The sequence below is a fragment of the Hyperoodon ampullatus genome, assembly GCF_949752795.1.
Source record: "Hyperoodon ampullatus genome assembly, chromosome: 4".
Classification (NCBI taxonomy): Eukaryota; Metazoa; Chordata; class Mammalia; order Artiodactyla; family Ziphiidae; genus Hyperoodon; species Hyperoodon ampullatus.
Window position 1 is genome coordinate 159,558,074 of NC_136917.1, and position 23,964 is coordinate 159,582,037.

Genomic DNA, 23,964 nt, shown 5'->3' on the forward strand with positions numbered 1-23,964 from the left:
CATAAATATCCCCTTATCCTCATACTGTTACATAGCGTACAACAGATTTTCAGGGAACCCTGCTCAGTACATCTACAGATTACAGTTTATTAACCATTGTCTCAGTCTGTGAGGTACATCAACCAAAATGATGCTATGGACAATCATATTCGAATAGTTAATGCCATTAGATTGCTAGGAGGATTGTCATTATCATGTTTACAAGAAGGTGTCTTCTCTCTTTCCCTGGTGCACTCCAACACAAAGTACACTGGACAGGAAGAGATCTCAGACATACTGCTTAACCCCTTACATTTCTATAACTTAAGAAGAAAAGAATGAAAAAGGTGTATATAGATATGTAAATAAAGAATATACACATATATCTCTACATATTATATACATTAAAATTATAAAATGAATTATAATATTTAATTAAGTGAAATAAAAAATAAGAGTTGGGAGATAATAGAAATAAACAACATAATCTAACCTAAAGTGAGTATGAGATATATAAGTTCTTGTAGTACTAAGCTATTACTGAATAGTTAGAAGTAAAATTGTTTATTAACCGAATAATCAAAATTCTGGGACAAAAATTATATATATATATATATATATATATATATATATATATATATATATATATATATGCACACACATCTATACATGTATAGATATGTGTATACATATATATATATATATATATACATATACATATATATGTGTACATGTTGTTTTGGTAGGAGACTATTAAATTAATTGAAAATATTTTTTATTGAGGTGTATTTGACATATAACACTGTAAATTTCAGGGTTACAAAATGTTGATTTAATGCACTTATATATTGTAATATGGTAGCCATTGTAGTGATAGAAAATCTTAAGCCAAATCATTATTTGATAATAGCATTGCTCATTTTGTGGTACTTTCCCAATAACCATGGTTCTTTTTTATATGAAAGATGTGTATTTCTCACTTTAAATATGTATCTTCCTGAAGGAAAGAAATGAGGAGACCGTTCCAGTTACCTTGTTTTAGGATTGCACACACAAAAACACATGTTCATACATGCACACACGTGCACACATACATGGATTTACTCAACTGTCCTTATAGAAAGCCAATTTTTTATTTATACATAAATATTATATTTACTTAATTGAACATGGCTAGGGTATAGCCATCTTATATGGATTTTAAGACTTTCCACACACTTCTTGATCTCCTTTAATACCAAATACCAAATTCTTTGTGTTAGTGTATGTTTGAGTTATCTGTCTGAGTGTTTGCATGTGTTGGTGTGAGCACATGCAGGTAGGTGTGTGTGTGTGTGCTTGCATATTTACTTTGGACAAAGAAAACAGGCCATTGAGGACAAGATTTGACTAGTGTTAGACTCTGCTGTAGCTTGTGTTTTAGTGAAGCAAATACATCAAACACAATATTCAAATAAAAATTATATTTGGTTGTACATATTTATTATGGGTTAATTAAGTACTTCAGAAAACAAAAATAATTATCTGAAATATAAATAGGCTGCTATTCAGGTACTGTTCTATTGAAATGATCTTTGCTCCTACATTTTTTTTCTTCCTTTCTTTAAGCAAAATGATTTATTGAATGAAGTGTATGTCTCCACGTTGATGTTTTAATTTCAATATTGTATTGTCTGAAGCATCATGGGAGTCTATGGATATATACTCTAATACAAAGATTGTTTAAATATGCAAATATCTTAGCTTGTTGTCAGTAGAAAGTGCTAAGAGCGATTAGAAAACAAAATGCTGAGTATTCTCTTCAAAGCTAAGACTTTTTTGGTAATTTAAGCTTAAAAGACCTCTTACAATGCAATTAAACATCCTTAGAACTAATGAATTTAGTGAAAATTGTGCCTCAGATAACTGGAATAAAATACAAACATACTTAGAACTAAGGAATCAGTTGTTATAGATGAGATGTTATATAATAAATGTTGGGATAGTAGTTACTTAAAAATGTACATTTTAATAATAATACTTTAATTCTATCCTCTCATTTGACATGACTGTATGATAACGTTTCCAATTAGTACTTTTGATGAAGACGACTTATAATAACTCAGAAATTTTGTGCCCAAATAGAGCTGTGAGTGATTATGGTTAAGATCAGGACTTTGGATTGCCTTGTTTCTATCATGTTAAAAGGTACATCTTGGTACTTAACCTGATTTTCCAATGACAAGCTGCCAGTGAGGCCTTGCTTCCTATTATATTAACTATGTTTGAATTGCTGTATCCAGAGAAAATAATTTTGTGGCTCTTGAGTCACTGTACTATACACAATTTGTTTAATAAGGTATGTATTGTTTTCTACTGGTATCCCATTAATCAATATGATGAAACATAAATCTTGTGAATAACTTATTGTTTCAAATAAGTTTTGTTGCAGAGACTATTTCATGATGTTTGTTTAATGTATAACAACAAAAGAGGAATACCCATTAATGAGTGATTTAACATTAACTACTATTTGAAAGATACAGAAGACTATGAAAAAATAACTCAGATGATAATGAATTGTAAAAGACATATAATATTTCCGGCCAGATCCATGTAGAAATCGTGTTAATGTAGGCTTTATGAGGATAATTCTACTTAAATATATTCATTTTAATTCAGCAAGAAAACACTTTTAAAGTTATATGGAGGAAACATTTCAATGTTCATGAAAACTACTAACCCTAAGCAAGGTAATTTGAGGAAGGCAGCTGAGTAAGAAAGCCATATGAAGTGGTTAGAGAACTGAAGTGAAGAGAAATCTGGGCTTATGGTTGTTTATTAACACAACTCAAATCTCAATTATACTCCAGTTAATACACTGTCAACTGCTTTAAAAATAAATCTATAGGTACAAGAACTCTTTGCTTCTTTAGAAACTAGAAAATTTAGGTCAGGAGGTGATAATAGAAGCTTGATGATTGAGTTGTTATAAAATAACTACTTCCCTTGACTTATGTCGAAGACAAAACCAGAAACCTACCATGTTTCTTTCCAGGGTCTTAGAATGGAGGATTCACAAAGGGCAGGTATGAGGTTTTTAAATGAGAATGCATATCTTTTAATGGTCGTGGTATTTATATCCACTTGATGATTTTCTCCACTAGCTGTTTCATAGTCCACAACTTATGAATTACTTCTTGTTATTTTAGCTGGTACATATATGTTAAAGTATGCCTGTACCTATTTCACATGGAAATGTGTTGAATCTTCCTTATGGTCAATTCAGGAAACATGAAAACCTGGATTAAGACCTGATGTCAGGGAAAACAGGGTATGCAGGTTTACAAAATCCGATTTATTCTTTATTTACAACAGCTTACAGTGCTAGCAGTGGTGAATACCAGCTCTTTTGACCATAATTAATAAGAAACATAAATCAGTGATAGTCAATGATGGATTCTGCATAAATGGCACTCATAGTGGTTTTTTGCCACACACCTAATAAAGACTATAGAAACATTTATGCAGTTTAATATAGATGCACTTATATTTTAAATTGTGAATCATTTTTCATACAATCTTTATTAATTTTTATTTATTTAAAATGAATATTTAATTATAAAATATAGTAGCTTAAAACATTTCTGTTGATACATTCTACATTTAATTTTCAGATACATATGAATAGTAAGACTAGAAAGACTACCTTTTAATTATATATTGATACAAAGAACATACCAGAGTTTTTTCAACACTTCTATTTCACTTTAGTACTTGAATGTTTCTGAGACATGATGTTAAAAAAGTGTAGACATTGGGTTTCAAATCTCTTGTCTGTCAAACTTTTCTGCATTAATGACATGCATTCCACAGGGAACAGGGCAGTTGACATCAAATAAAATGCACTACACCTAGAGATGCCTATTGGTTCTAAAGGCACAAATAATATTACTACTTATTTTATAAAGGCATTATTGTAAATATAATAAATAAATATTTAATTGGCCTTCCTATGAAAACAAATATTTTGTCATGTTATAGTTTAATTAGTATAGTAAAGTAATTCATATTTATTATTTTTTCCAAAATACCAAGGGTTATTCCAAAATGACTTGGGAATACTTCATGGTCAAATCTTAGGATGTACTTAGTATCATAGTAAATTGATCAAGTTACTTAAATTTTATGTTCTAGTTTCCTTGTATATATATTTATAATGATAATGCTGATTCCAGTGAGGAGGGTAATGCAATGCTGTTACTTAATCCAGTCATTGGAAAAACATAGGTACTCAGTAAGGTTATCTCATTTTGCTCTCTTTCCTTTAACATTGACAAGAATTTCCAAAATTACTATATAGTTCACCATGATGAGTTTGAAAGAGTCCATCTAAAGTAGAAAAAAAAAAAATATTTCATTTGGAAGATTTTTTTTTAGTCCAAATAACCACACAAAATTTTAAAAAGTAAGAGTTCCACTATTAAATCTTAGGTAAATTCCTTTTCTGAAATTTCAAAGAAAGTTGTCTTTATAAATATAATTTTTTCTTGCTTATTGTAATTTTTTTATTCAGTTTTAAATTTTCCTTTTTTATCACTTTTAATTCTCCACTGAAATTATTAATCTAGTCTTTTTTTAAAGATGTTTCTTGGAGTATAATTGCTTTATAATGTTGTGTTAGTTTCTGCTGTGAATCAGCTATATGTATACATATATCCCCATATCCCTTCTCTGTTGAGCCTCCTTCCCACCCTCCCTATCCCACACCACTAGGTGGTCGGTCACAAAGCACCAAACTGACATCGCTGTGTTATGCAGCTGCTTCCCACTAACGATTTTACATTTGCTGTTGCATATATATCAATGCTACTCTCTCACTTCGGCCCAGCTTACCCTTCTCCCTCCCCATATCCTCAAGTCCAGTCTCTATGTCTGCATCTTTATTCCTGTCCTGCCACTAGGTTCATCAGAAACATTTTCTTTTTTTTTTTTTTTTTTAGATTCCATATATATGTGTTAGCATACAGTATTGGCTTCTCACTTTCTGACTTACTTTACTCTGTATGACAGACTCTAGGTCCATCCAACTTACTACAAATAACTCAATTTCATTTCTTTTTATGGATGAGTAATAGTCCATTGTATACATGTGTCTTCTTTATCCATTCATCTGTCGATGGACACTTAGGTTGCTTCCATGTCCCAGCTATTGTAAATAGTGCTGCAGTGAATATCGTGGTACATATCTCTTTTTGAATTATGGTTTTCTCAGGGTATATGCCCAGTAGTGGGATTGCTGGGTCATATGGTAGTTCTATTTTTAGTTTTTTAAGGGACCTCCATAGTGGCTATATCAATTTACATTCCCACCAACAGTGCAAGAGTGTTCCCTTATCTCCACATCCTCTCCAGCTTTTATTGTTTGTAGATTTTTTGATGATGGCCATTCTGACCAGTGTGAGAAGATATCTTATTATGGTTTTGATTTGAATTTCACTAATGATTAGTGACGTTGAGCATCCTTTCATGTATTTGTTGGCAATGTGTATATCTTCTTTGGAGAAATGTCTATTTATATCTTCTGCCCATTTTTGGATTGGGTTGTTTGATTTTTTTTGATATTGAGCTGCATGAGCTGCTTGTATATTTTGTGGATTATTCCTTTGTCAGTTGCCTCATTTGCAAATATTTTCTCCCATTCTGAGGATTGTCTTTTGGTCTTGTTTATGGTTTCCTTAGCTGTGCAAAAGTTTTTAAGTTTCATTAGGTTCCATTTGTTTATTTTTGTTTTTATATCCTTTTCTCTAGGAGGTGGGTCAAAAAGGATCTTGCTGTGATTTATGTCATAGAGTGTTCTGCCTATGTTTTCCTCTAACAGTTTTATAGTGTTTGGCCTTACATTTAGGTCTTTAATCCATTTTGAGTTTATTTTTGTATATAGTGTTAAGGAGTGTTCTAACTTCATTCTTTTACATGTAGCTGTCCAATTTTCCCAGCACTACTTATTGAAGAGGCTGTCTTTTCTCCATTGTATATTCTTGTCTCCTTTATCAAAGATAAGGTGACCATATGTGCATAGGTTTATCTCTGGGCTTTCTATCCTGTTCCATTGATCTGTATTTCTGTTTTGGTGCCAGAACCATAGTTTCTTGATTACTGTAGCTTTGTAGTACAGTCTGAAGTCAGGGTGCCTGATTCTTCCCACTGAGTTTTTCTTTCTAATGATTGCTTTGGCTATTCAGGGTGTTTTGTGTTTCCATACATATTATAAAATTTTTAGCTCTAGTTCTGTGAAAAATGTCATTGGTAATTTGATAGGGATTGCACTGAATCTGTAGATTGCTTTGGGTAGTATAGTCATTTCCACAATGTTGATTCTTCCAGTCCAAGAACATGGTATATCTCTCCAGGGTCTTATACTTTTCTGCATACAGGTCTTTTGTGTCCTTAGGTAGGTTTATTCCTAGGTATTTTATTCTTTTTGTTGCAATGGTAAGTGGGAGTGTTTCCTTAATTTCTCTCTCAGATTTTTCATCATTAATGTATAGGAAGGAAAGAGATTTATATGCTTAACTTTGTGTCCTGCTACCTTACCTAATTCATTGATTAACTCTAGTAGTTTTCTGGTAGCATCTTTAGGAATCTTTATGTATTGTGTCATATCATCTGCAAACAGTGTCACTTTTACTTCTTTTCCAATTTGGATTCCTTTTTTTTTTTTTTTTCTTCTCTGATTGCTGTAGCTAAAACTTCCAAATCTATGTTGAATAATAGTGGTGAGAGTGGGCAACCCTGTCTTCTTCCTGATCTTAGTGGAAATGGTTTCAGCTTTTCACCATTGAGAATGATGTTGGCTGTGTTTGTCATATATGGCCTTTATTATGTTGAGGAAATTTCCCTCTATGCCTACTTTCTGCAGAGTTTTTATCATAAATGGGTGTTGAATTTTGTCGAAAGCTTTCTCTGCATCTATTGAGATGATCATATGTTTTTTCTCCTTCAAGTTGTTAATATGGTGTATCACATTGATTGATTTGCATATATTGAAGAATCCTTGCATTCCTGGAATAAACCCCACTTGATCATGGTGTATGATCTTTTAATGTGCTGTTGGATTCTGTTTGCTAGTATTTTGTTGAGGATTTTTGCATCTCTGTTCATCAGTGATATTGGCCTGTAGTTTTCTTTCTTTGTGACATCCTTGCCTGGTTTAGGTATCAAGGTGATGGTGGTCTCATAGAATGAGTTTGGGAGTGTCCCTCCCTCTGCTATATTTTAGAAGATTTTGAGAAGTGTAGGTGTAAGCTCTTCTCTAAATGTTTGATAGAATTCACCTGTGAAGACATCTTGCCCTGGGCTTTTGTTTGTTTGAAGATTTTTAGTCACAGTCTCATTATCAGTGCTTGTGATTTGTCTGTTCATATTTTCTATTTCCTCCTCGTTCAGTTTTAGAAGGTTCTACTTTTCTAAGAATTTGTCCATTTCAACCACGTTATCCATTGTATTGACATATAGTTGCATCTAGTAATCTCTCATGATCCTTTAGATTTCTGCAGTGTCATTTGTTACTTCTTTTTCATTTCTAATTCTGTTGATTTAAATCTTCTCCCTTCTTTTCTTGATGGTTCTGACTAATGGTTTATCAATTTTGTTGATCTTCCCAAAGAACCAGCTTTTAGTTTTGTTGATCTTTGCTATCATTTCCTTCAATTCTTTTTCATTTATCTCTGATCTGATCTTTATGATTTCTTTCCTTCTGCTAACTTTGTTTTTTTGTTGTTGTTGTTGTGTTCTTTTTTCTCTAATTGCTTTAGATGTAAGGTTAGGTTGTTTATTTGAGGTGTTTCTTGTTTCTTGAGGTAGGATTGTATTGCTCTAAACTTCCCCCTTAGAACTGCTTTTGCTGCATCCCATATGCTTTGGGTCTTCGTGTTTCCATTCTCATTTGTTTTTAAGTGTTTGTTGATTTCCTCTTTGATTTCTTCGTGATCCCTTGGTTATTTAGTAGCGTATTGTTTAGCCTCCATGTGTTTCTATGTTTTACATTGTTTTTTCCTGTAATTGCTATCTTGTCTCATAGCATTGTGGTCAGGAAACATACTTGATACAATTTCAATTTTCTTAAGTTTACCAAGGCTTGATTTGTGATCCAAGATATGATCTGTCCTGGAGTATGTTCCATGAGCACTTGAGAAGAAAGTGCACTGTGTTGTTTTTAGATGGAATCTCCTATAAATATCAATTAAATCCATCTTGTTTAAAGTGTCATTTAAAGCCTATGTTTCCTTATTTACTTTCATTTTGGATGATCTGTCCGTTGGTGAAAGTGGAGTGTTAAAGTCCCCTAAAGTCCCCTGTGTTACTGTCAATTTCCCCTTTTATGGCTGTTAGCATTTGTCTTATGTATTGAAGTGCTCCTATGTTGGGTTCATTGTAATTGTAAACAAATATTTACAATTGTTATATCTTCTTCTTGGATTGACCCCTTGGTCATTATGTAATGTCCTTCTTTGTCTCTTGTAATAGTCTTTTTTTAAAGTCTATTTTGTCTGATATGAGAATTGTTACTCCAGCTTTCTTTTGATTTCTGTTTGCATGCAATATCTTTTTTCCATCCCCTCACTTTCAGTCTGCCCCTAGGTCTGAAGTGAGTCTCTTGTAGACAGCATATATACATGTTTTCTTTTTGTATCCATTCAGCCAGTGTTTGTCTTTTGGTTGGAGCATTTAATCCATTTACATTTAAGGTAATTATCGATATGTATGTTCCTATTCCCATTTTCTTAATTGTTTTGGGTTTGTTATTGTAGGTCTTTTCCTTCTTTTGTGTTTCCTGCCTAGAGAAGTTCCTTTAGCATTTGCTGTAAAGCTGTTTTGGTGGTGCTGAATTCTCTTAACTTTTGTTTGTCTGTAAAGGTTTTATTTTCTCCATCAAATATGAATGAGATCCTTGCTGGGTACAGTAATCTTGGTTGAAAGTTTTCCCCTTTCATCACTTTAAATATGTCCTCCCACTCCCTTCTGGCTTGCAGAGTTTCTGGTGAAAGATCAGCTGTTAACCTTATGAAGATTCCCTTGTATGTTATTTGTTGTTTTTCCCTTGATGCTTTTAATACTTTTTCTTTGTATTTAATTTTTTATAGTTTGATTAATATGTGTCTCACCATGTTTCTCCTTGGATTTATTTTGTATGGGATACTCTGTGCTTCCTGGAGTTGATTGATTATTTCCCATCTTTGGGACGTTTTCAACTATAATCTCTTCAAATATTTTCTCAGTCCCTTTCTTTTTCTATTCTTTTTCCAGGACCTCTATAATTCAAATGTTGGTGCATTTAACATTGTCCCAGAGGTCTCTGAGACTGTCCTCAATTCTTTTCATTCTTTTTTCTTTATTCTGCTCTGAGGCTGTTATTTCCACTATTTTATCTTCCAGGTCACTTATCTGTTCTTCTGTCTCAATTATTCTGTTATTGATTCCTTCTAGAGAAATTTTAATTTCATTTATTGTGTTGTTCATCATTGTTTGCTCTTTAGTTCTTCTAGGTCCTTGTTAAGCTTTTCTTGTATTTTCTCCATTCTATTTCCAAGATTTTGGATCATCTTTACTATCATTACTCTGAATTTTTTTCAGGTAGACTGCCTCTTTCCTCTTCATTTGTTTGGTTGGCTTTTACTTTGCTCCTTCATCTGCTGTGTAGTTCTCTGTCTTCTCATTTTGCATAACTTACTGTGTTTGGGATCTCCTTTTCTCAGGCTGCAGGTTCGTAGTTCCCATTGTTTCTTGTGTCTGCCACCAGTGGGTGAGGTTGGTTCAGTGGCTTGTGTAGGCTTCCTGGTGGAGAGGGCTGGTGTCTGTGTTCTGGTGGGTGGGGCTGAATCTTGTCCTTCTGTTGCGCATGGCCACATCTGGTGGTGTGTTTTGGGGTGTTTGTAAACGTAGTATGACTTTTGGCAGCCTCTCTACTAATGGGTGGGCTTGTGTTCCTGTCTTGCTAGTTTGACATAGAGCATCCAGCACTGGAGCTTCCTGGCCATTGGATGGTGCTGGGTCCTAGTGTTGAGATGGAGATCTCTGAGAGAGCTCTCGCTGATTGATATTACGTGGGGCCTGGTGGTCTCTGATGGTCCAATGTCCTGGACTTGGCTGTCCCACCTCAGAGGCTCAGGCCTGACACCCAGCTAGAGCACTAAGACCCTGCCAACCATACGGCTCAGAAGAAAAGGAAGAAAAGAAAAGAAAAGGAAAGAAAAGGAAAGAAAAAGAACACATAAGACCCCAAACCAAATGGTAAAAGCATAACTAAACAGACAAAATCACAGGAAGAAACATACACACACACTCATAAGAAGAAAACAAACAAACAACAGCAACATAAAAAAATGAACAGTCAGAACCCCAGAACAAATGGTAAAAGCAAACCTAAAGAGACAAAATCACACAAAAAAACATACCTATACACACTCACAAAAACAGAAAAAAGAAAAAAAATATTTTTTTAAAAAAAATTAAAAAAAGAAGAGAGCAACTAAAGCAATAATCAAATGCACCAGTGATAACAAGCACTAAAAACTAAACTAAGATAAACATAAAAAACAGAAACAAATCTGAGACAGAAAACAAACCCCAAGTCTACAGTTGCTCCCAAAGTCTACCACTTCAATTTTGGGAAAATTCATTGTATATTCAGGTATTCCACAGATGCAGGGTTCATTAAGTTGATTGTGAGGTTTTAATCTGCTGCTCCTGAGGCTGCTGGCAGAAATTTCCCTTTCTCCTGCCCCTGGGTTTCAGCTTTGGATTGGCCCTGCCTCTGAATGTCAGTCACCTGGGGGTGTCTCTTTCCCGCCCAGACAGGAGGGTGTTAAAGGAGCAGCTGTTTAGGGTGCTCTGGCTCATCAGGCTGGGGGGAAGGAAGGGTACTCTAGTCATAATTGGAATGTGGGGTGAGCCTGCAGCAGCAGAGGCCAACATGACGTTGCAGCAACCTGCAGTGTGCCGTGTGTTCTCCTGGGGAAGTTGTCCCTGGATCATGGGACCCTGGCAGTGGCAGGCTGCACCTGCTCCCGGGAGGGGACATGTGGATAGTGACCTGTGCTTGATAACAGGATTCTTGGTGGCTGCAGCAGCAGCATTAGCATTCCATGCCCGTCTCTGGGGTCGAAGCTTATAGCCACGGCTCACACCCTTCTCTGGAGCTCATTTAGGCAGTTCTCTGCCTTCTGTGGGCAGACAGGGAAGGAATCTCCTCTCCTCACACATCCTGAAACAATGGTCTCTTGAGGCAGGTCCAGACTTTTTCCCAGACTCCATCCCGGCCAGCTGTGGCACACTAGCCCCCTTCAGGTTATGTTCATGCATCCAACTCCAGTCCTCTCCTTGGGATCTGACCTCTGAAACCCAAGCCTCAGCTCCCAGCCCCCACCCACCACTGCGGGTGATCAGACAAGCCTCTCAGGCTAGTGAGTGCTGGTCGGCAACGATCCTCTGTGCGGGAATCTCTCCACTTTGTCTTAGGCACCCTTGTTGTTACACTCTCCTCCATGGCTCCGAAGCTTCCCCACCCACCCACCCCCTGTCTCTGCCAGTGAAGGGGCTTCCTGGTGTGTGGAAACATTTCCTCCTTCACAGCTCCTTCCTAGAGGTGCAGGTCCCATCCCTATTATATTGTCTCTGTTTTTCCTTTTTTTCTTTTGCCCTACCCAGTTACGTGGGGAGTTTTTTGCCTTTTGGGAAGTCTGAGGTCTTCTGCCAGCATTCAGTAGGTGTTCTGTAGGAGTTGTTCCACATGTAATTGAATTTTTGATGTATTTGTGGGGAGAAAGGTGATCTCCACCTCTTACTCCTCCACCATCTTGAAGGTCTCCCCTATAGATATAATTAATAAGAGAAAAGTGCTTTTAGAAAATGTGGAATGGTAATTTAAAGGGAAATAAATTAGGTAAAATAACTAGCCTTTTAGCTTAAATATGACTGTCCCAACTCAGAATAGTGTCTCTAGATGAGGCAAAGTGGCATGCTTACTGTGAATTGTCTTAAATGCTTAGGTCTTAACCAATAATAGCTTTGATGCTCAAAAATGAGCTTTTCTTAACTTCTTGTAGTAGACATCAATGAGCTATTAAAAAAGCACTTAGTGGAGGGCCTCAATTCATTTCCTAGGATGTAACTGAAAACAAAGTTTGTAACATTCTTCAGTCTGCATGATGTATTTAAATACATCAACAATTTTGGTTGTATTTAATCTCAGTATTCAACTTCAGATGTATTTCATTTCAAAAATGAGCAAAAATGTTTGTAGAAGATCATTATGTATGTTTGGTTAAAAGATGTAAAGCCTCTTTAAATGTTTTATAGATTTCAATATTAATTTTTCATAATTCTATATGAAAATCTACTTGCATACAGTTTCTCCCCAAAACAATATTTTATATTTATTAATAACTAAGAAGTTAAAACATTTAATTATGGCCCACAATATCTGTAGAAAGTAGAGTATTCCACAGTAGAATATGTTTTGTCAGTTTTTCTCTTTCATAGCCCATCCCTAATTCATATAATAACAATAATAATAATTACATGCACAAAAATTTTCAAATAATTTTCCTATGATTGAGTACATAACACACAAAAATGTTAATTGGTAATCTCAATGCTAAAAAAATTGCCTCTCTTAGAGGAAAATGCAATCCAGTAATTCAAAGCTGTGTCATATCATCAATTTGCTGAAAGAAATATTGTCATGCTTTGTCTTCTTTTTTTTTTTATTAGTTTCTGCTTTATAACAAAGTGAATCAGTCATACATATACATCTGTTCCCACATCCCTTCCCTCATGCATCTCCCTCCCTCCCACCCTCCCCATCCCACCCCTCCAGGCGGTCACAAAGCACCGAGCTGATCTCCCTGTGCTCTGTGGCTGCTTCCCACTATCTATCTACCTTACGTTTGGTAGTGTATAATGTCCATGCCTCTCTTTGTCTTCTTTAGGAAAGAATTCTAAAGAGTTCCTGAACTGCAGCAGAGTGTATGGGGATTAACAACCCAAGAAGTCCATTTTATAAGTCCATACTTATATTTATTCTAAGAGGCTATTTCTTCCCCTGAAACGTACTGCAATCACGTTGACTTCCTTAGATGTTCCCCTAATCAAATATCTTAGATATTTAAAATGAAATCTAGACTGAATTAGGATAATATTATTTCTTTCTATTTATTTATCTATCTATCTATCTAGTATCTATTATATTATGATTGCTAATGTAGTGATATCATATTAAATAAATATGGTACAGGATTATCTATATTCACTATACTGTGCATTGGATTTCTAGGGCTTATTTACTACTTGTTACAAGTTTGTACCCTTAAAGACGATCACTCTTATCCCCTCAGCCCCTCCATCCCCTGGTAAGCACCATTTTACTCCCTGTTTTTTACAAGTTTAATGTTTTTAGATTTACACATAAGTGATGTTATGACAACTCCTTTAAGATGTGGACATAACTATGTTTTTGTTGCCCTCCAAACCAAATCCCACATAGTGACTTACACCTGGAAATATGTTTCTAATTTTCTTTACTCAAGAGATATATTATCTAGCTTTAACTACAAAATTATGCCTATAAAAGTTCTGCAGAAAAAAATGATTTTTTATTACAAATTTGATTTTATGTAATTGTTATTTTTATTACACTTTCTGATGTGTGCCTCATCTTTGTTCTTCTATAAACATCCTTTTAAAATTTTCCTATTACTGTCAGTCATGTAACTTTATAGTTTAGGATCTTTCTTAAATGAATGACAGAAAATTAGTATCTAACTGCTGTTAGAAAACTAAGTATTTGGGGGGATCATCATAAAAAAGTCATTAGTGAGTTGCAAGATCACAAAGAAAACTATTCCTGAAAAATAAAAAAAAACATATTTAATATGTATATAGTTGAAAAATGAATTCCTAGAATGCAAACTCCTTGAGAATTTCCATTACTCATCTTTATATCTTCCATAATGATTCGTACATTGTGTGACATATACATGAGAACACTATATTTATAGAAATAAAATGTGATTCATGGAGGGTGGTTTCCAAAATAACATGAGTTTCTAATATAACTCTCATTTTATGTTATTACCATAATTTACCATAATTATTTCATTTTTCAAACATTTTCCTCTTATTGAATTTAGAGAGGTGGAGTGTCTGAATCAGAAAAGAATAATGAAGTTGTAGTCTTGAGAATATTTATTTTTTCCTCTCTCTCATTTTCTTTGGTCTTATGTACCTAACTCTTACAACTTTATGCAATAAGCCTGTCTTTTAACTTTTACATAAATTGCTGAAGCTCCCATCCCATGCAGTTTGGGAAGATAAGTGCTGTCTCCAGTATATATATATATATATATATATATATATATATATATATATATATATATATATATATATATATATATATATATTTATGGTATGTGGGTCCCTCACTGCTGTGGCTTCTCCCATTGTGGAGCACAGGCTCTGGACGCACAGGCTCAGCGGCCATGGTTTATGGGCCCAGCTGCTCCGTGGCATGTGGTATCTTTCCCGGACTGGGGCACGAACCCGTGTCCCCTGTATTAGCAGGTGGACTCTCAACCACTGCACCACCAGGGAAGCACCCCCCCACACAGTATTTTTTTGAAGGTTCAAGTAGAAAAAGGGAGGAAGATTCTCTATGGTTTGCCAGGTCCCAAGTCCAATTTTAGCTCTTAGGGCTACTATCTTCTGTCTGCCTCTGATGGAGAACAGAGTTCCCATTCCTTCAATGCCCAAAACACTGCTAACACAGGATCCTGGAGGAACTAGAATTTTTTGAAGGTTCAGGAAGTGTGGGAGGTAATTATGGCTCATGCAAAAAGAAATCAACTGGAAATAGAAAAATGTTCCAAATTCTTCATTAATCTGTCTCATTGGAAATTTGAACCACCATTTTATTTCAATGAGGCCCCCTCTCACTCTTTGCACCACTTTTTTCTTGTTTCCATCTTCTCAACAACTTCCAGAATATTCTACAGAAACTCAATTGTTATTATGCAGATAAATATGGAACTTCTTTTACTTCTCTTTGTTCACCTGACACCTACAAGGGGGCTTTCCCCTTCTCCAAGCAACAATACAGTACGAGTGTTTTCTTCTAAGAGTAATTGTCGTTCCTTCACAGAGATACATGTCAGCCTTCTTTTAAAACACATGAATTTCCCATTTTGTTAACAGAATATTTCCCCAAAATTCATGGCTTAAGCATTTCAATAACTCAGCCATATTTCTCATCCTTTTCTGTATCTCTACTACCAGTTATCATTTTTATTTACAGTAATTTATGCACTACAAACACTATTTGTTCTCTTTGTATTTCTTGACCCTGGCTTGTTTTTCTTCTTCACCTTTTTTTTTTTTTTCTCACTGTATTGCCCCATTTTAGTCACTAAAATTCCATATGCTTTTTTTTTTAAAGGCTTTTCTATTTTTTCTCTAAATCTGATGATAACTAAGGAGTTTCACAGAATGAGAATTATAAAAAACTGCTATGATATTGACAAAGACTATGGGCTATTCTTGTGGGAAAAAAAATAAAACTCTTCCTACTGGGAATGTTCAGGTACATGAATACATGCACAGCCCTGGGAGTCTGCCAAAATGTACGGATGGCAAGCTTTGGTGTGGGCACACCTGTGCTTGCAAAAGACCCATAGGAGACTGTCATTCTTAGTTTGTGAAGCATTCTTCCAAAGCAGGAGTAAGTTAAGTATTAAAAGATGAGGGCTTTGTGGTCCCAATCCTTCCCTGTGCAGAAGCTGCACGTGCAAACCTCAGAAAACTAAAATAAAAGCAAATTCATAAATAGCTTTGAAAAGCCCTCTGCTATCTATCAACTTATAATGTTATATGTATTATAAATTGTGATATACTTATTAGAAATTATGTGCATGTGTGTGTCAGTATCATACACAGTTATGGCCCACAATTGACATTTGTTCCACATTCTCAAAGCATTTATTTATGTATTCATTGTGTGAATAAATATTTATGATGCCTTATATGTGGCATTTCTTCTGTTAGCTGAGCATTTATGGTTTTACTTATGGTTTTGTTGACACGGCCTCTACCCACTGAAAATGCTCAGTTCCCTCTAATATCATCACTTGAAAACAAATCCAGAAACAGCAAATATGCCTGTCAAGATGGTTCATTGTTGTTCACATTCCTTCAGTCCTACCAAACACTGGTGAACTGCTCCCTCCAGCTGACTGCTTGATTGACTGCTAGATGTAGCTGATTGATAGGGGTGGTAGACCCAAAGGAATAGTCTTTTGTTTAAGGCACTTGATAATTATATGTAAATACAGTCAATAATATTAACACTTTTGCTGCATTGAGTTTAATTAAAAGCCAGGCAAGTTGAATGACTCATGGAAACCAATTTGATTTTTAGAATTAATTGTTCTCTACCCAGTGCTTCTTAAGTATATGGCTTTTTATCTGTAGCTGTAGTTCTCAATCTTTATATTGCCTCAACATCTTTCAGTATTCACATTTGTAGCACATTCTCTTCAGGAATATTAAAAATGATGATTCTCAATGGACAAAAGAGAGAAAGTATTGGACAGTAGGTCAGGAGCATAGAATACTCAACAAAATAATTTATTGAAACATGGAGGTTAAAGCTTTTAATTTTTTTCAATTTCTTTTTTCATTGTTTTCTCAATGAACCATTCTGATATACTATTTGTGGGCTACCACAATCAAATCATGACTTTCAGTAACTACATTTATGTAAGAAAATGAGCATGGTATAGTGGAAAGTGTTAGTGGTTATGACTTCAGAAAAGTAATTTATTCTGTCTGAGTCACTATTTTGTCATCTATAAAATGAGGAAACCAATGAGTACCTTACATGATTATTTTAGAGATGAGAGACAATATATTCATGATACCCTGGATAGCTCCTAATATTTGCCTGCAGTTATGATTTATATACCCATTTTGACGAATGTAGTCATTGTTTGTATTTTTATGTTATATATGTGAATACACTATATTATTCTTGAGATGAAACATACCTATCTTACTTTTGTTTAAACACACCTCCTTGCATACAACATCACATTATGATAAGTGACTAAAACATGTCTGTTGCCATTTTGTGTTATGTGTATTTTACCACAATAAAAAAAGAAACAAATGTCTGTGGCCTTAAATTTAATTTTCTCATCTCCATAAAACTTTTCTTACCTTTGATATGGTTTTCCAACTGTTTAGATATGTGCCATTGAAGAGCACTGGTGTTGTTTGTTCCATGCAAGTGCAGCATGGTATTCTAAGTAAGCAATTGGAGCTTGATATATAACTCTCATTCATAGGATAAATTGTGCAGAGTCTTATATACTCAGAAGCTAAATAAGTTTGATGAGACATAGTTTAATAAGTACTTTAGGAAAATAGTAGAATCTATTTTTTTCAGAAGGTAAAATAGGACAGGGATATCTCTGGGAAAAATATTGTAACAGTACATTAAGTAATATCTAGAATAAATTGAACATACAAAACACTTTTGGTCTAAAGGTGTGTCTTCATATCAAACATACAAAGAAGAACATTTGCCGATTCTTCTCAAACTCTTCCAGAAGATTGAAGAGGAGAGAACACTCACAAAGACATTCTATGAAGCCACCATCACCCTGATACCAAAATCAGATGAAGATACCACCAAAAAAGAAAATTATAAGCCAATATCTTTGATGAATGTAGATGCAAAAATTCCCAACAAAATACTAGCAAACTGAATCCAACAACACATAAAAAAGATCATACCCCATGACAAAGGGGGATTCATCCCAAGTTCACAAGGATAGTTCAACATATGCAAATCAATCAATTTGACACACCATATCAACAAAAGAAAAGAAAAAAAAAACACATGATTATCTCAATAGGTGCAGTAAAAGCATTTGACAAAATGCAAGATCGATTCATGACAAAAACTCTTACCAAAGCGGGTATAGAGGGTATGTATCTCAGCATAATAAGAGCTATTTATGACAAACCCACAGCCAGTATAATACTCAATGGTGAAAAGCTGAAAGCCATCCCACTAAACTCTAAAACAGGACAGGGATGCCCACTCTCACTTCATCTAGCCAACATAGTACTGGAAGTCCTAGCCACAGCAATCAGACAAGAAAAATAAATAAATTGTATCCAAATTGGAAGGGAAGAGGTAAAATCATCACCATATGCAGATGACATTATACTGTATATAAAAAATCCTAAAGACTCCACACAAAAACTACTAGAACTGATAAATGAATTCAGCAAGTTAGCAGGATACAAGATTAACATAAAGAAATCGGTTGCATTTCTTTACACTAACAATGAAATAGCAAAGGAATGTAAACAAACAATATCTTATAAAATCTCACCAACACATTAGAATACTTAGAATAAACCTGACTAAGGAGGTGAAAGATTTATATGCTGAGGACAATAAAACATCAATAAAGGAAGTTAAAGATGATCCCAAGAAATGGAAAGGTATCCCATGCTCTTGGATTGAAAGAATTAATATTGTTAAAATAGTGATACTACCCAAAGCTATCTACAGATTTAATGCAATCCTTATCAAATTACCCATAACATTTTTCATAGAACTAGAACAAATAATCCTAAAATTTATATGGAACAATAAAAGACCCAGAATTGCCAAAGCAATCCTCAGGAAAAAGAACAAGGCAGGAGGCGTAGCCCTCCTAGACTTGAGAAAATATTACAAACCCACAGTAATCAAAACAGCATGGCATTAGCAGAAAAATAGACATGTGGATCAATACAACAGAATAGAGAGCCCAGAAATAAACCAATACACCTATGGTAAATTAATTTTCCACAAAGGAGGCAAGAATATACAATGGGGAAAAGAAAGTCTCTTCAGAAAATGGTTTTGGGAAAGTTGGACAGCAGCATGCATATCAATGAAGTTAGAACACACCCTCATACCATACAAAAAAATAAACTCAAAATGGCTTAAAGACTTAAATATAAGACACAACGCCATAAAACTCCTGGAAGAGTTCATAGGCAAAACATTCTCTGACATAAATCATATCAGTGTTTTCTTAGGTCAGTCTCCCAAGGCAATAGACATAAAAATAAACAAATGGGACCTAATCAAACTTACAAGCTTTTGCATAGCAAAGGAAACCATAAGAAAAAAGACAACCTACGGAATGGGAGAAAATATTTGCAAACAATGCAACCAACAATTGCTTAATTTCCAAAATATACAAACAGCTCATACAACTCAACAACAAGAAAAACCCCAAACAACCCAATTGAGAAATGGGTAGAAGACCTAAATAGACGTTTCTCCAAAAAAAGACATACAGATGGCTAATAGGCACACGGAAAGATGCTCAACATTGCTAATTATTAGAGAAATGCAAATCAAAACTACAATGAGGTACCACCTCACACCAGTCAGAATGGTCATCATTAAATAGTCTACAAATAACAAATGCTGGAGAGGGTGTGGAGAAAAGGGAACCCTCCTATACTGTTGGTGGGAATGTAAATTGGTGCAGCCACTATGGAAGACAGTATGGAGGTTCCTCAGAAAACTAAAAATAGAATTACCATATGATCCAGCAATCCCACTCCCGTGCATATAACCAGACAAAACTCTAATTCAAAAAGATACATGCACCCCTATGTTCATAGCCGAACTATTCACAATAGCCAAGACATGGAAACAACCTAAATGTCCATCGACAGATGAGTGGATAAAGAAGATGTAGTGCATATATACAATGGAACACTACTCAGCCATTAAAAAATAATAATAATAATAATGCCATTTGCAGCAACATGGATGTAACTAGAGATTATCATGCTAAGTGAATTAAGTCAGAAAGAGAAAAACAAATACCATATATCACTTAGATGTGGAATCTAAAATATGGCACAAATAAACCTATCTACGAAATGGAGACAAACTCACAGACCTAGAGAATACACTTGTGGTTACCAAGGGGGTGTGGGGGTGGAGGAGAGATGGCCTGGGTGTTTGGGGTTAATAGATGCAAACTATTACATAAAGAATGGATAAATGAGGTCCTACTGTATAGCACAGGGAACTATATTCAATATCCTGGGATAAACCGTAATGGAAAAGAATAAAGAATGTATATATGTGTATAACTGAGTCAATTTGCTGTACAGCAGAAATTAACACAACATTGTAACTCAACTGTATTTCACTAAATAAATAAAGATATATCTTTAGAATATGGATTAGGATCCTTAGTGGAAAGACTTGGAGTCAGCAAACTGTGGTCTGGATCCTGATTTCACTTATTATTTTTGAAGTATAATTTGGAAACCTTATTTAACCTTTCACAGACCCATTTGAATGACATTTGGAAGCATTGAATAAGACAACATAGATGAGCATATACAACCCAGTACAAAATATGAGCATGTTAAGAGATTAAAGATGTGTATATAATCAGTGAGCATGCCTGTGCATACAACTGTATTGAATAGATGCTGAATTAACCTGTTAAAAACCCTGATCATTGAAATATTTCTATATTAGAAAAACAAAGACAGGTATCAGCTGGAATATAACTCATGTAGTATTTCAGGACAGAGGGGATGCTGATTAGGGTCCAGGTAGTGTGGTGGAAAAGAGGGGCCTCAGTTATATTAGTGGTCCTGTAGAGAAGAAGACTCAGTCATGTTTGGGACCCTGTAGAGAAGAGAAACAGACTGACTTTGACTATCGTAAGGAATACATTTGATGGAAACTACGATTATATCCTATTCTAAGAGCATCCAGTTCCTAGTCGTGTCCTGCTCTTTCACCTTCAAGTCAAAGTTGGTGAGCATTCCTCTGAAGTCCAAAGGGTGTAATCACCTATCACGATCTCTTCAAGGCACATAAACATTGAAACACATATATTCAGAACTCTCTCTCTTTCCTTCTCCCATTTCTCTTTTCCAAAAATCATCATTTATATAGATACATTGTTTTATTTTAATTTCACACACACTTATCAAAAACTACAACTTTTTTTATGGATGGAAATTATGCCTATTTTCAATTATTTCTATACTGTTTCCTATTTACAATATTCTCCTCATGCAATAACTTTGGATTTATGGTTATTTTTAACTCATGTCATAATTTCAAACACATAAGTATTTAAAAGATAACTTTTAGAAATATTTTATTATTTATTGAGTCAAATTAGACACATGCAATATAGAAAACCACTTTCTTGACCTTTGGATTCCAAGGATTACTATCACAGATCTTATTATTCTATATATCTACTAAGTTGTAATACAATTAGCTATAAAGAAAACAATAACAAGTCTTTGATCTCAATGTGCAAAATTATAAAATGGTAGTGATGTTCTTAAGAAAAACAGATGAAACTAATAATTCTCAGAAGACTTCCATATTTGAAAATATGGGTTCATATCAGTTATTTCACTAAAATAATCTCATTATCAAGAACATAACCAATTCTGGAATATAGACTGGAATTGCTGGTTCCCAAATGAATACAGCTCTCCACAGAAATGATAAAACAGCCAGAGTTTGAAAAGACAGGCATATATAAACAGACATAGAATTTATCTGCCATTGAGTAGCTGCAGCATATACAGTATTTAAAAATGTTCCCACTTGCCAGGGACAGAAAGAAGATTCCATGTGGATTTCCATAAGGCATCCCTGACTAAGAGGCCTGGAGCAGGCAAGACTAGAAACTACTTCCCTAGACCAGGCCCATGTTCATCTGAGGAAGATAGAGGCACCATAAAGGCTTAGATGGATTGACTCTACTTTCTCTCTCTCTGGGAACTCATGGAGTACATTCAGGGCTGTCCACATTGCTTTTCTCTTTTCTAATATTGATAAAGCCTTTTTTTTTTTATTATCATGCCCATCATGTGGGTCATTGGAGTGAAAGGTTTTTAATCTTTCTTCTTGTGACTTGAAAAAATATATATATTCTCTTATTCTAGAAATATTGAACTTTCCTCCTTGTATTTTCTTCCTTTGTTTAAAAGCTAAGGCCTTTTCTCAGGAGTATTCAATCATACCACTGTGTCAATTTTCTTCTGATGATTTTATATAGTATCATGAGAAGATATTGTCAGATTTATGAATAATCCTTATGTACAATTATCCACACTGTATAGCTTGCTAGTACCCTGACTAGTAAAATGGAATTTTTAAATCCATACATTAAGGATTTAAGACGGATACACCAGAAATACAGCTTCACGTGGAACAACTCCTACAGAACACCTACTGAACGCTGGCAGAAGACCCCAGACCTCCCAAAAGGCAAGAAACTCCCCACATACCTGGGTAGGGCAAAGCGGAGAGATCCCCGCACAGAGGAGCGGTGCCGAGCGGCACTCACCAGCCCGAGAGGCTTGTCTGCTCGCCCGCCGGGGCGGGCGGCGCTGGAAGCTGAGGCTCGGGCTTCGGTCAGAGCACAGGGAGAGGACTGGGGCTGGCGGCGAGAACTCAGCCTGAAGGGGGCTAATGCGCCACAGCTAGCCGGGAGGGAGTCCGGGAAAACTCTGGAGCTGCCGAAGAGGCAAGAGACTTTTTCTTCCCTCTTGGTTTCCTGGTGCGCGAGGAGAGGGGATTAAGAGCGCTGCTTAAAGAGGCTCCACAGACGGGCGCGAGTCACGACTGAAAGCGGGGAGCCCAGTGACGGGCGTGGGACGCTGGGGCTGCTGCTGCCGCCGCCAAGAAGCCTGTGTGCGAGCGCAGGTCACTGTCCACACCGCCCTTCCGGGAGCCTGTTCAGCCCGCCACTGCCGGGGTCCCGGGATCCAGGGGCGGCTTCCCTGGGAGAACGCACGGCGCGCCTCGGGCTGGTGCAATGTCACGCCGACCTCTGCCACTGCAGGCTCGCCCCGCACTACGTGCCCCTCCCTCCCGCCCGGCCTGAGTGAGCCAGAGTCCCCGAAGAGGCTGCTCCTTTAACCCTGTCCTGTCTGAGCGAAGAACAGACGCCCTCCGGCGACCTACACGCAGAGGCGGGGCCAAATCCAAAGCTGAGACCCAGGAGCTGTGAGAACAAAGAAGAGAAAGGGAAACCTCTCCCAGCAGCCTCAGAAGCAGCGGATTAAAGCTCCATAATCAACTTGATGTACCCTGCATCTGTGGAATACATGAATAGACAACAAATCATCCCAAATTGAGGAGCCAGGAGTCAGTGCTGTGCCTCTGAGGTGGGAGAGCCAACTTCAGGACACTGGTCCACAAGAGACCTCCCAGCTCCACATAATATCGAAAGGCGAAAATCTTCCAGAGATCTCCATCTCAACACCAGCACCCAGCTTCACTCAACGACCAGCAAGCTACAGTGCTGGACACCCTATGCCAAACAACTAGCAAGACAGGAACACAACGCCACCCATTAGCAGAGAGGTGGCCTAAAATCATAAAAAGTCCGCAGACACCCCAAGACACACCACCAGACGTGGACCTGCCCACCAGAAAGACAAGATCCAGCCTCATCCACCAGAACACAGGCACTAGTCCCCTCCACCAGGAAGCCTACACAACTCACTAAACCAACCTTAGCCACTGGGGACAGACACCAAAAACAGCGGGAACTACGAACCTGCAGCCTGCAAAAAGGAAACCCCAAACACAGTAACATAAGCAAAATGAGAAGACAGAAAAACACACAGCAGGAGAAGGAGCAAGATAAAAACCCACCAGACCTAACAAATGAAGAGGTAATAGGCAGTCTACCTGAAAAAGAATTCAGAATAATGATGGTAAAGATGATCCAAGATTCTATTTCCCAGATCCAAAATCTTGGAAACAGAATAGACAAAATGCAAGAAACAGTTAACAAGGACCTACAAGAAGTAAAGATGAATCAAGCATTGATTAAAAACACAACAAATGAAATAAAAAATACTCTAGATGGG

The 23,964-nt window shown here is 36.1% G+C and overlaps 1 protein-coding gene across 1 annotated transcript in view; it reads left to right on the forward strand.

The window, feature by feature from the left end:
* The window catches only part of CDH18 (cadherin 18), a gene marked incomplete at both ends in the record, with an annotated part of 338,110 nt that overhangs the window by 112,616 nt on the left and 201,530 nt on the right, over positions 1-23,964 (forward strand). The gene's annotated exons all lie outside the window — the stretch shown is intronic.